Consider the following 15,529-nt stretch of genomic DNA (forward strand, 5'->3'; position numbering starts at 1 on the left):
ATTTAAAACAAAGGAAAGAAAAATAGTTTACTTGGCATGATTTATAGGCCGCCTAGTGGAAGTATCATCAAATTTAATTTCATGTTAACAAAAACCCTTAAATCGTGAAAACAAACACGTGTTTCTAACAGGTGATTTTAACACAGATTCTTTGACCTACGGAACAAACACTAACGTTCGAAATGTTTTCAATGTTTTTTTTTCTAGTGGATTTATACCAATAATTAATAAACCAACACGAATAACACCTACTTTCAGTACATTTATTGACCATGTTTTTTTATGAAAATACTACTTCGGGGATCATTAAAACAGATATTTTCCAAACATTTTCCTATTTTTTTACAAGCACTTTAAAAAATAAATCTACAATCATCCACAAAAGGATGTTTAATGAACAAACAATTAAGGACTTCACTCAAACACTAAAAGACATAGATTGGACAGATGTGATAAAGGCTGCGAATAAATGCCAATGATAAACGATGCCAATAAATCCAACGAAGCATTCTTAGGAATACACTACATCACTATAACTATTTTTTCTCTAAAAAATAGTTATAGTGAGCTATTTACTAAAAAATAATCACAACCTTACTCTTTCGATGTCTAAAGGTCTAATAAAATCTTCAAAACTAAAACAAAAACTCCATATAAAGCAGCTCAAATCGAAGTCAAATAACAGGGGCGGATATAGAATTTATTTTATGTCAGTCACAAATTTTGTGAAGCCAAAACAGCTGGGGGTTTTGGGGGCGCTGTAAGCCCCCAAATGGGGTACGGGGCGAAGCCCCGGAAGTTTTTGCTTTTTACGGCATTCTAAAGCGTTAACAGGCTAAATTAAAGTCAAATCTCCTCTTACTCTTTAACGTGTAAAACCACTCTTTTGCGTTAATTTTGGAAAAATGTATTTGTTGTATAAAGTTAGGGGATAATAAAAACAACGGTAGGAATTATATATTATCAGACTGTTTCGCCCAATATCAGGGCTCATCAGCTTGCCTAGGCAACATTCAATAACATTATATATTATTTAGTGTGCCAGACAAGTACAGTCAGCTAGCGCTCCAATAAACCGGGTACTATTAGCAGGAGCAAGCTAAACCCGGGGGTAAAGTGCGTGGAGGTGATATAAAACGAAATAAAATAACGTAATAGGTAGTTAAAAGTTGCCATAAAGCTCCTGACAGGAGACTCCTAGAACAGGTGCTATCAGGCAGAGCAAGCTGAACCTGTAGAAAGGAAAAAGAAGTAGCAGGGGTGGGTTAGAAAAGTATATATAGTTAAAGTGAATAGTAAAGTAATTACATAAGGTAAGTATTTTATTTGTATCTAATTATTTATTTCAAATTTATTATATAAGTTCAAGACGTCTTTTGTCTTTAGCAAACTTATTTATGACTTGATGCACATCCGGCACTATTTCATTATGTATGTACATGAGAGCAAGTCCATTAAGTCTGTCAGAGACCATAGTTGTGCGAGTATAGCTTTTTAATTTTCTCATGGATGAAAAAGAGCGCTCACACTCACATGTTGTGACAGGTATAGTGGCTAAGATACGCAGTGCCACATTTAAATTTACAAATACTTTTAAATCAATCGACTTTAAAGTTTGGGCAATTGTTTCAGGCCTGGTACCTTTGAAATCTAGCCAGTACCTTTCCCATAGTTCTAATTCGCCACTTAAAGCTAATGCATTAGGAAGATCATCTTCATAAAAAGAGGAAAAAGATGTAAAATTTTCTTTCCAATTAACCTTACCATTGGAAAGAAGGTTTATCATTTTAGCAGGGACAATACATAAGCCGTTATATACACTAAGTGCAATAGGTTCAAATATAGACTTCATTTCACTGTTAAGGTAGTCTAAGAGAGGGTTAGTAACAGCTTTTTTGTAGAAGTCAGACATACAGGTGAAAGGATGATTATCCCTATTAATTTGTCTTCCAACAGTCCTCTTTTTTTCCTCCTCTATACCAACCTTTGCACAGAGAGAAAGAGTTTCCTGGTACCATAAGTCATGAAAATGGTCGACGTTGTTTCTTGTCTGTCTTAAAACATTTTGTAAAGTTTTTATTAAATCTATTGAGTCCATCATATCTATAGATTTATTTTGAAGCAGTTGTGTCACAGGCAGAGTACCATCAAAAATACTTCTTGTAATTACAAGAGTGAGAACAAATTCAATTCGCTATTTGATGAAAAAAACCAACTGCTTGTTTTGAAGTATCATGGTTGTATTTTCTCTCTAAATTTAACTTCATTTCTTCCAGGGTAACATAAATTGCAATATATAGCTCCTGAAAAGTATCTAAACCAGTTATTCTTTCAACCCATCTAGTGCGACAAACATCTGTAATTTTAGTGACAGTAGCTAATGGACAATATTTTTTAATGTTATCCAAAAGAGCTTGATGTCGCTTTTCAGAAAATTTAAAAAAATAAGTAATGTGTTTAATTTTAGTCATAACATGTGAAACTAAGCTCACAGTACAAGATTTTCCCACAGATAAATTTAGACGGTGGCTGTTACAGTGAACATAGATGGCCTTTCTGTTAAGACTAAGAATGCGTGCAGAGAGACCATTTTTATAACCAGCCACAGCACCTGCACCGTCATATGCTTGACCCCTACAATCTTTTTTTGTCCAACTTCAAATGTTCTAAACACTTGCATAAAACAGACTGTAAGTCTTTACCAGAAAGTCCTTCATCACAATAGATAAACTGGATGAATTCCTCTCTAATGTTAAATGAATCATCCACAAAGGTGATACTTGAGTCAACATTAAAACTTTGTAAACAAAATAGAAATTTCAATGTCCTTAAAGAAGGAGTGGGATTTCTTGGACTGATTATACAATTAAATAAAATTTTATCCCTTGAGTCACCACAATCCGGAAAATATGTATTAATGTTGGCCAATGACACTGACGACAAAGCAAATATGCAAAGTAAGCTACACCACTTTTGATTTTTACAGTTACCAATGGCTTCATTTTTTACCAACTTATCAGAGCACGAAGAACCTAAAGCATCAAGAGCTTCAAAAGATGTTACCATTCGCAAAATGCTATCAACAGATTTAAATACCTTACCTTTGTGTTCTTCAAATAATGACAACAAAACACGGTGCCTACTGTAATATTCAGAACACAGAAACAACTCCAATGACGTTAAAATTCTGAGATCCTCAACCAACGAATTGTCACCAACAAGCAGGATGGAAGCAGAACTGTACAAGCAATTTCCGGTACTTTCAGAGCTAAATAAAAACATAAGTCTTGATCAAGAGCTTTGTCAAAGCTATAGCTATATAGCTCCCATCTTTAAACTTTTATTTAACAAATCAAAGGCTAGCAAGCACAGTGATGGAGAGCGACTGAAGTTTGTTTACATTTGAGTTTGGTTTAATTTAGCAAATCTTCTTATCAAAATATTAGCTGACAAGATCTATTGTATAAATTTAATGATCTTTTATTGTTCCCATAATCACTGTGTGACGTGCAGACAACTGCTAGCTACTTTAAATAAAAGAGCAATGGAGCCAGCTGAATAGATAAATGATTAAAAAAATATCCATGGTTACCTAATAGAGCTAGCTATGACACAAAAAACAAGTAAAAACTTAACACCCTTACCACAAGGCTACTGCACACTTGTTAAGGTCTTTTCGTAAAATCTTTGGAAGATAAACTTCAGCATTAAAATTTCTCAATATGTTGTTGTTATTGATTGAGTTCAATATATCTTCGTTTGAGAAAGAAGGAAGATTCCTTATTTTATTACAATATTTCAAATATATATCTTGTATATAACACAAATCATTCTTTTGCATAGCTAGACGGACCAGCTCAAACATGCTCTCGGCAGCCATGTTTGAACAAAAAGAATAAAATCAAGGGCGAACATATAACCTTAATCAAGGGTGGGAGAGTTCTTGGCCACTGACGGGTCCGCAAGATAACACAACCGGTATCGGTTCTTCTATGTTTACACAATTTTATACTCGCGCAGAAGTAATACTGCTTTCGGCTGACCTTGAAATTAGGAATGTCAGTTAAAACCCAACAACCAATCAGAACAGCCAAATCAACCGTTTTGACCAATCAAATCAACAAAAAATATACGAATTCCAGTCGCTTTTTGACTTACATCGGCAGAAACGGCGAAAGGCAGAAGACAAATATACGCCATCCACAACCTAGTACACAGACCACGTAAATTCGAACGCCACACGCGCGTCAGGTCCGGGGCCGAACAAAATGCCGTAATATCGGTTCCTGGTTGACCGGCGTTTTGTTTTATTTTTCACTTATCTACATTTCTAAGGTTTGAAAAGATGTCAGTCGCTTGCCGGTTCTGACGTACGCTAGATCCGCCCCTGAATAAAGGTATTGAGATATTTAAAACATAAAAAAATCTATTTGAAAAACTAAAAAATCTTTCTAAGAAAAGCTTCTATGCTGGAATAATAACAAATTAAAAAAATGACATTAAAAACACATGCTCTGTGATAAAAGAAGTTACAGGACAAGAACAATAACAAAGTAAGTGTTTTGCTGACTATTTGTAAATGATGAACTGCTGTGTGGTGATAGAGAAATTGGTGCTGCTTTTATCGTTTTTTTTTATGAGTGTTGAACCATGACTTTCAGCAAAAATTAAAACAAAAGTAGATTACAAAAATTATTTACCAAAATTGACAATCTGTAACTTTACTTCAGCTTAATTCTACACGTGAAAAGCAACTAAAAATAGAGGTGAAAGTACCTTCTAGGCTGTAGAAGACATTTATTTAAAATTTTAATATAATCATTATATGGATCATCTGCTTTTTGGGCCAAGAAACCGCAAACAAAATTTAAAAGAAATTCTGCAGGCAATACGTTAGTATGATGGTGCAAATGCTAGTCAAGGAAAAGAAAGTGAAAATATTCAAGCATACCTCTACAAACTGTACAAATAAAGCTATTTTCACATTTGGAAGTATTCCAGGAAGATCACTTCTAATGACGGCAGGCTGCACAGTTACGTATGGATTATCAAGCGTTTCAAAGCCGAGTCCCCAGGCTAGTTTTTGTAGTAATAGCCGTCTTCTATCTATCCTAGATAGATAAAAGATCCTAGATCTTCTATCCTACTACCTACTTTAATGAATAATCCATCTAAAGTCTTAGCCTCAAAATGCCGACGAAGGAACATCAAACTATCGCAGCAATGCTGACAAATGTGATGTTGGTTCGGAACATTCTTTTCTGATAACTTATTATCGTAACCAACATTATTTTATTGTTTTTGTTTTTTATTAAGTCTTCGTAAATTTGAATTTAAACTAAGCTGCACATGAATTTTTTTACAGGTAGGTAATTATGACGGCCTAATAAATGAAGAAAAGTAGATATGCCTGTCCAATTTTGTAGCTAGTTAAAGAGCTATCAAGAAACTACTAATTGTTTATACATTTAAGTTTCCCTTAGTTGAAATCAGGAATTAAAATATACTTTAAATAATTTTAACTTCCTTGACAAAACAAAAACGATGCCATATTTGTTTTGAAAGCCATGAATCACATTGATCCTGATTACATGCGTTCAAAAATTCTTTTTGACAAAAAGCTGCTGCAATCATCAAACATGGGGAGATTCAAAAAGCGGGTTCACATTTTCCTTGGTCAACACGGAATTTTACAAAAAAAGCCCTCTCTTTTAGAGCTGCAAAAATGTGGAATAACCTTCCAGACCAAGTGACCTGCAATGACAGCATGGTTTCGTTAAATACTTCCAACTCTAATGTATATGGCAAATTCTAATAAAGATCACTTTTTAATTCTTGTTTTTAATCCTTAGAGAAAAAATAGTATATATTGATAAAAGTATTACAAGAGTTGAAAGATTAAAATAAAATATATATACTCACTTTTTTTCTGTGCATTTGCAAATGTAATGTGTTAAAAATATGTTGACATTTGCTGCAGGTTAGATAGTAAGTTTAGCGTCATCACAAGCTAGTTCAAAATCATGTATTATGTCAGTTTTTTTTTAATTATTATGTGGGCGGCTACTTAGTAGGCACATTAAGGACGACCTTAACGCTAAGAATGAAATCTTACCATGAATCCAGGTGAGTACTTTTTCGTATATGTCGTCACGTTTTTGCAAAGCGTTCTGCAACGTGTTTGTGAAATATGAGCACTCGGGACGTTCACCACCGTTTGTTGAGAATATCAATGGAGTGAATGTGAATGTTCCGTGCTTTATTTTCATTATGCGGTTGTTGTAATTGCATTACTTTTCTTTCTCATGCTTTTGAAAAATCTGTTTTTTCGATAAAAGAATCTGGGAGTGCAAGTTTGGATTCGCGAGGTGTATGTCAAAAAGGCATTCTGCCCAGGTCTCCATACTCTGCGCGCTCGTACGTCGGGTCGTGCTTCGTCCCTGGAGATGACTTTTACGTCTTCTCCATCTACTGGTTGTAGTGTAGGCTTCAGTTCAACAACGTTATGAACGTTCCTCAACAAATTTGCTTCAAAATCGCGGAATTTGTTATGGCGGATTTTTATGAATCGTCCCCTTTTGCTGTTGAGTGCGTGAGTAACGTTGTAGTTTTCACCACACGGGCATTTACTTGGAAGACCTTGCATACTTTTGTTGTACCTAAGACTTATCGCGTCCCTAAACTCCCCTTTGTTTAGTACGAAACATTACCCTTCCAATGGTATATCACTTAACCAGTTGGAGGCTACCTTTTCTTGCGTTTGCCGAACAGCTCTAATAATAACGTTGGAAAGACTTACTTTGATCGTACTAGCACGTGTTTTCATTATCGATGTTTTGTTGGTGTGAATCTCGCGTCTTATGGCTGTTACTTCATCGTCAGTTGGAAGCTCAATGCTTTGGAGCATTATTATTGCTGCAAGAGGAGCTGTCAACTTTATGGATGTGTCGTATTCGGTTATGGCCTTTTCAGCGTATATTGGTATACTAAATCCTCCTAGAAAGATGGGTAGAGAGAAAAGTTCACGTTTAATACCTGTAAACGACGTCCCGATTAGAGCTAGGAGAAACTTATCATAGATTACTTCGTCGAGAGGTTTAACAAATTTTTTTAAGTTATCTCTTTGGGTCGTAACTTCTTTTGAGAGAAGTTTCTTGCCTCCTGATATTATAAATCGTGTCGTCTCTCTATATGTGTTTATCAATATAGGTGCAACTGGCTATATTGAAGGTTGTTATGTAAGTGGTGATTAACCGAGTTCAACGCATTTTCAGCATCAGCTAGATTAACTGCATCAGTGTCATCGTCGTGGAATATCTCTTTCATGGCGTGAATTGCTGCCTCGGCACCACCTTTTAGCCCTGTTACCGCTTGTACGGGACCTGTTGTGTTTTTAATATCGTGTTTCAAAGTCCATCCAATTGTTTTTCCAACAATGCTACTTAACAGTTTGCCAACCCTGATTTGTCAAACACCGGGGTTTTTGTTTAGTGGGATCAATCGGCAGCTCGTACATGACTCGATAGATTTCGGATCTACTACCTCAGACGCAACTTTTATGGCTAGCAAAGCAATATATGTTCGTAAGTCCTTGCCTTCTTTTTTGTACTTATTGCTCAGCAGAATGTATCTGTATTGATCGGCATCAAGTTGAGACGGACTTCTCAATTCTTTCGATAGACGTGAGGCTTTTCCCTTTCATCGATAATGTTAAAATAGAATGGTAGTTGTCTGTCAATTAACATTTTCCTTAATAGACGATGGTTCCGGATACTTCGTTTTAAGTTCTTTTAGAACATTATCGTCTATGTCAAGGACACCCTGTTCACTCCATGACGATAAAAATTTAAGGGCGGCGTGGATTTTACCCTGTTACACAAGTCTCGCAAGCCCTAACTTTTCTTTTCAATTTTCTCAGATTAAAATATGTTACTATGTTTGATTGGGTTAAGGTAGTCCAAGGTTTATCATTTTTTGTTTCTTTTTTGTTCTAGTGGCCCTTAGTGGAAACAATCCACTAACTGTACGCTTTTGTGATTTTCTGGGCTAGCCACTTTAAATATTTATTATTACTCTTATTATGGTTATTATTAATAAAAATAGCAGTGACATATAATATAATATAATATAATATAATATAATATAATATAATATAATATAATATAATATAATATAATATAATATAATATAATATAATATAATATAATATAATATAATATAATATAATATAATATAATATAATATAATATAATATAATATAATATAATATAATATAATATAATATAATATAATATAATATAATATAATATAATATAATATAATATAATATAATATAATATAATATAATATAATATAATATAATATAATATAATATAATATAATATAATATAATATAATATAATATAATATAATAAAATATAGTGGTATATAAAGGACAGACAAACCCCTGGATTTATCAACGGGCCGCCGACATTATTGTTACCAAGAAAATAATGTGCATATTAACAATCGCGAAGAAGAAACGATGTTTTCGTGTAAAAACAAACTTATATTATATTACTATAATAATTTATGAGAGGTTTATTTTGCACTTTGTGAATATAGTGCGTCTTAAAGTAATTTATTTAAACCTCGTTAAAAAAAACAAATTGACGAAACTAAACCATCGTGGTATCACGATGGAATAAAAACCGTGTTTGGTGGCAGTTTGACTGACAATATCACTTCGTACTAAAATGCATAAAATTTGTACAAAAGCCAAACACACAAAATTAGCTACGCCCTATATAGAGAACAAGAAATCGTGGATTTGCTGACTCTATGAATGATTAATTATTTTTAGCTTCCACGACATGTCGAGGAAGGAACAAACTAAATTTTCGTACATTGGATTTAAAACTAAGCTTCACTTTGGTTGTGCTTACAGGTAGGTAGTTATGACATCCTAAGAAAGGAAGAAAGTAGACAGAAGGTGAAGAAAGTTGACAGAAAGTTGTTAAACTAATGAGGTTCATTGACAATCGTAAAGACAACTCGGCAACGTTGGTGTATTTGTGAAATAGTTGTTTTTGGTTGTTCAAACATAAATACTTTATCAAGCTCTTAGTAAAAATACACTAACCAGCTTTAAGATTAGCAGTATAACTTTATTATGATCAAGTTTTTTGCTTTTATAAATGTACTTTGTGCTAGACTATTGTTCTTCTTGCCTGTGCTATCTTCATCAATTTAATTTTTACCAATGTTTCTATTTTTGCTAGCCAAAGTAGCTAGCTGCGCAGTCATGTGACACAAATTTATTCTTCTGCTAAGAAACTGCCACAAATTTTGTTTTTGTTTCCTTTAAAGTGATAGTGCCAAAAAAGTGTCAATGAAATATGTTTGACTTTGTCTAGGATACAGGCAACTCTTTTTTGGTCATGTTGGCGCGGTTTTGGTGATGGTAAAGTAACCACAGGCTATGGTCTAAGATTTCTATCAAAGTTGAAGTACAGTTATTGTTACGAAAATATTTTCGCAAAAAAACAGTGCAACAGGACAAGGATTTTGCATGTCATACCGCGATGTTTAACCTAGTTCCCTTTAGTAAGCGCTTTTATCAATGATATCATTTTCTTATTTTTTGTCATAATGATATAAAGACGGATTGTGTGCCAGTGTTTCGGAAACGTATGTTTTAAAAAGAACAATACGCCTAAAAAAGACGCGCTCCCGTAAACGTTCCACACACATTTGCACCATGATTCAATCGCTACAATTGATTTACGTCCCATGACATACCCTATATTAATGTACATAATGGTTTACTTACACTAATGTCCTCAACCATGTGCTCAACATAGTCTATTACAACGCTTGCTTTCTGTCTGTAATCCGAAGATGTTAGTTAGCTTAGATTAGCCACGAGTTAATTTCTGGACTATTTTCCGGCGTGAAAATGACTATGAGTTTTTTACTAAGGGCTAATGCTTGTATCTTTAAAATCACTTAAAAACCCGAAGCAACATCAAAATAGAGGCTGTTTTTTAACACGATTGAGTTGCCGACGATTATAGTGGTTTTAAAGCAAGATGTTGTGCAGATGCAAATATAACTTTTAAAAGGAAATCAGCATTGTCATAGAAAAAGTAAAAAAATCATATTTTATACATTTTTTATGTTATTCATGTTAGCAATTAGAAGCTGATTGCGGAAATAATTTTAATTTTGAGTGTATCACACGTTACGTCGGCACAATCTGTGTAATTATAATGATATACTAGTCGTTAGCCCGTGGAAAAATCCACGGGTTCGCCCGTCGCAGCTAAGCTCCCATTTTGCGTGACAGACAGACGGACCGACGGACAGACAGACGGATACGGGCATTATAATATAGATTGTACAACACCGCTTCTACAATTCTAACAACTACTCTCTTTGGAGTATCTGCTTATGGCGATGGCAAAATAATTTCATCATTTATACCCGAAGTCAAACATGTCAGATAACGTAGTTAAATAAAAGGCGAACTGCGCACGGCACAGCTGCTGAGATAAAGTCCATTATGACAGTGTTGATTTTAAAGACCAGACCGACTGCTCCATAATGAATCAATTTACATGCTATAGCCTTTATAAAAAAAAAGTTTAGAAACAAGACCAACAATTTTTTATTATTGAAAATATCGTACAGTTATAAAAATTTGATGTTTTCCTCATAAAAAAGGTAGATTTTAACTTAAAACTTCGCAGAACGGCAACACACTAGACCCAAAATATAAAACAGTCTGTTAAAAATGCCAGTTTTGTTTACATTTTTGTGAGAGCTGAATTATTTGTAAGTGAGTATCTTTACACATTTGCCAAACGTGTGACTAAATTAAAAAACAATGGAATATATTTCTCCTTATTGTGATGGTCACAGGTCAATACGCACAAAATAATGAATTAAGAAAAAGTTAAAGATCAAAAGTAGCAAAAAATGTTAAAAAACATGTGACGAACATATTTTTATTATTTGATACTGTTGAACGTGCTGAACAAAACGTACTTTGTGAGCCAAGATCAAGAAAGTAAAGGCTCATGAATAAAGGGGAAGCCATCATAATGCGTGTTCGATTTCTTGTTGAATGTTTCCGGTCTGTATACTTATTCAAATTTGGCGCCATCCTGTCATAACAAACTTTTTCGTTCCAAGATCGTTGTTTGTTTTGAGAAAGAGACTCAAAACATGAAAATAGTATTGTCGTTGTTCGTAAGGGATATTTCTTAAGTTTAAAGAAATTTAAGGAAGGATATAAAATGCTGTTACTACTATAGTACGTAAAACATTCTTATTTTTCTCAAGTCAAAGACGTAAAGTTCACTAGTAAGTACTTCTAAAACTCACTTATTTTTCACTTCATACAGCTATGAAAATTATGTAAACATGTTAGGAGAAAGATATATAGATAATTAGTTGTGAAATATAGTTATCTGTTTGTCATCAAAGTAGTTATCATAGTAGATTTTAGGATTTAGAAATCTATAATTATTTTTCTTTCGCTCAGATTTTTTTTCTGGCTGCCAGAAAATGATTTTTTATTCGCCTCTGCATTCACCTCTCAGGTTACATGGTAAAAGCAATGATGAAATTTTGAGAAGTTCCCCTTATAAAGCAATGTATTTTCGTAAGAAATGTTTGTAATCAAGTTATGCGCTGTGGAATGTAAATCTATCAAGAAATGGAAAATTTATCAAACGAAGGATATTATATTCTACTGCAAAAACAAGGTAGCAACTTTAGGAGCAAGAAGGGGGCCATCTATGGCAGAAAAGAAGTTATATTTTTTTCGAATGCCCATGTGAAGATCAGATTAAACCTCTGAAACAAAGTTTCTGTTCTTCCTTCGCACCGAAAAGAATCAGTTTAAATTTGTGGATAAAGACATTGATCATTTTAAGGAAGCCAAAATGATATGTACTGGAGTTGTCGCTTTATATGCGAAATTCCGGATAAGTGGAACCATTTTTGGAATTTCAACGATCAGAAGTGCGTGTTATAAAACGTGCGTGGTGGCACATTACAGCCAAATGTTTTTAAAAAATTGGATAAGTGGAACATTCGCTAAATGAAACTATTTTTTCGGTTCCCTGAAAGTACCTTTTTAGTGATGGTTATGGGGTCAATGTACACAAGGTTATTTAATAAGAAAAAATTGAAGATCAAAATGGCAAAAATGTTGAAGAACATTTACAGAACATATTTTTATTATTTTGTACTACTTAACTTGCCAATGAAATAGCGAGTAAAGATAAAAAAATTAAAAAACCAATGGAGAAAAATGAAGCCATCATATTGTACGTTCGATTTGTTAATGAAGGTTTCCGGTCTGTATATTTATTCAAACCTGGCGCCATCTCGTGATAACAAAATTTATCGTTCGAAGTTGGAAGTATGTTGTGGAAAAGGGACTCAAAACATGAAAATAATATTGTTGTTGGTTATGACAGATATTTCTTTAGTTCAAAGAAGTTTAAACAAAGGTTATAAAAAGCTGTTACTACTATAGTACGTAAATCATTTTTAGTTATCTCAAGTAAAAGATGTTATTTTTGTTGTTTGCTAAACAGTACATTCAAAACTTACTTATTTTCACCACATGCACCCATGGAATTTCTGTAAAAATGTTGTTAGAAAGATATATAGGTAGTTAGTCGTGAAATATAGTTTTTTATTTGGCATTATAGTATCCTTTTCTTGCTTAAAATTTATTTTCTGGCTGTCAAAAAAAAATTTCTTGCTCGCCTCTCCTTTAAGTAAAGTTTTTGTAATTACAGGATTGCAAATGTGTTTGAAAAATGTGAGATACTTCAAAAAATTACTAAAATAAAGGTTGATAAACGTCTAGGGAAACCAAGAAGAAAAGCCACTGCAAAGTTTTATGATTAGAATCTCCATTCCCTATACCAATAGAGAGTAAAGCTGTAGCAGCTGCTAGTAATTTGAGATGATAATATTATGTTGATACAGCACAACCTGGTCATGTGGACGTGAACAAGATTGGCGACATTGCTTTTTTATATCAAATGGTAAGTATTGACATAATTGTAGTAGGTGTCTTTGTGTGGTTGGGCTTAGAGATCTTTCTAATTTGCCAGCAAATACAGCATATTCTTCATCAGCGGGAATACAACAAGAAGTAGTATATTGCATTGAGGTATATTAATTTATCTGTGTAGTTGCAGCTGTGTAGGTGTAGTAGCGACATATACAATTTAAAATTGCGATGCGAATTAGAAGTATTCCTTTTCATTACAATCCTTACCCTATACGGCTCGGGTTTTTTCGAACATATTATGACATAGTTCAAATTGACTCGATCTTGGTACACTAACAGTACGTCATGAAAATACAAAAAGACAATAAATTTTTGCTCATGTCAGCACTTCTTTGCGACGTCATGGGAAGCTCCCAAAATAACAATATCTGTTTAAAATTCAATTACTTTAATTCCAGAACGAATTTTCACATGCTGTCTGAAACTTTTCATAGGTAAATGAAATGTATTTAACATATTTCCCGTTTTCTACAAAGTTTGCATCAAAAAATATCACAAACTGCCCCCAAATCCAATTTCCTTGATTTTTTAGTAAAATCCACACAAATTAGGAAATAAAATGTCAAACGTTTATAGAATGATAACCCTTAGTGAAATAAAGTTGTGTTGTAAGTTCCAAATTCTAAGTATAATACTAATGAAAGTTTTTAGAGTTTGACGATTATAAAAATTTCCGATATTTTAAGAGGTAGTTTTGAATTGTACAATATCGACAGCTCTGAAAGTTATAGTACGGAGTTGTATACAGAAACTGTTATCCCCCTTCCCCTTTCTACACTATAGATTAACTGTGTAAAATAACTGGGAATGTTTAACAGAAGCAAATTATTAATTTCATGCTCATCTTTCAAATCAAAATACACAAAAATAAAACGATGTTCTGGACTCCGTCTAGGTTTTTTATTTTTCAGAACAAAGCACACAAGGAAGCGCAACGAGGGCGATTCCATGTCATGTGACGCGAGCAATCTTGATCACGTTTACAATCCTGTGGCACCGGATGAAATAAGCCGTGCTTGTTTCCACCAACATAACACCATTCTCCGGAGGTCTAAATCAAATAAAATAGATATTGGTTCGATATTGAACGTTCCTGTAATAATGTAAACAAAAAATTGAATTACCCAAGATACTCCGCAGTAACTCCAACAATTGTGATCATAACATCCATACAAAATTTTATTACCATTTCGCCATACCGATGTTGTACCCGTTACGCCAGTAAAAAGCAAACATATCAACACTGACACAAATAAATTAAACTTCATCTTGATAGAAACTAAGAAAAAAACGTCTAGAAATTCAGTTTGAAAAAATAATATTTAATCATGGAAACAGCACAGTAAGTAAATGAAATTTTCTTACCCTGAATCCTACAATGTGTTTATTGTTGTCCACACTGTGACTTGTTAAGACCTTTTAATTAAAAAAACACCATTCATTCTCAATTTATACAATCCAATAGGTGACATTTTATAGTTTTGCTTGATATTTTTAATGGAATACATATAACTATTTCATGGCTGTATAATATCATTACTGGGCGAAAGAACATAATCAGCTTATTTCAAAGAGTCACCATAATTCACTTTTCTAAGCTGCTTTGATCAAGTGACCCGACAAAAACAATATTGTAGTTGGATTTATTCGGCTTTCTTTGTTAAAATCTGTTTTTAAACTTTTTAAAATAAACATCGTTATCAGTGTCTACTGTCTCTATTTCTAACAAACATGACTCACATAAAAATTGTACAAGCGGCTAACTCAAGCAAATGAACAACTGCATGTTGATACTGACAATTAAAAAGCATTTAGTGCTAATGTAGGCAATGAAAGATGTCAACACTAAACTGACATCTGATAATGTAAGAAATACTGGGCAATAGTAAGCAAAAACATTAAATTGGTCAAAAAATGTTATTGTTTTTTTTAAATTATTTTTACAGGATAAAGCCTGTTTATTGTTAAACTGCGTTTTTAATGTATTTATTAAGTATGCACCGGTATTGCCTACCCAATTTTCCTCACATGGTATGGGTTCACCTGCAGCTGTGATAAAGCCAGTGGTAAATATGCCTGCGATTGTGAATTTAACCACTAACCTTGTGTTAACGAAACGAAATACCATTAGGCCACGCGTGTTTAGTGAGAATTCTTTCTACTTATTGTTTATCCATCCCTACTTTTTATTCAAAACAACTTTTTTTGAGGTAACACTTAGCGGGCAAAAGAAAAAGAATTGTAAGCGTCAACGTGAGATAAATGGGCTAACTAAAAGGGTTTCAGGAACACTGGGCCTAGAAAACTTTGGTATTGATGTATCCTAGAATTAGTTTCACCACTTTCAGCGTATATTTTATTTCACTTGATTTCACATTTTTAACATATTTTGAATTACTTTCTCAATTTAACTGTTGCTTATTATGTAACTAGCCGATAAAGCTCGCGGGA

Source organism: Hydractinia symbiolongicarpus, chromosome 3, assembly GCF_029227915.1.
Source record: "Hydractinia symbiolongicarpus strain clone_291-10 chromosome 3, HSymV2.1, whole genome shotgun sequence".
In the NCBI taxonomy this organism is placed as follows: Eukaryota; Metazoa; Cnidaria; class Hydrozoa; order Anthoathecata; family Hydractiniidae; genus Hydractinia; species Hydractinia symbiolongicarpus.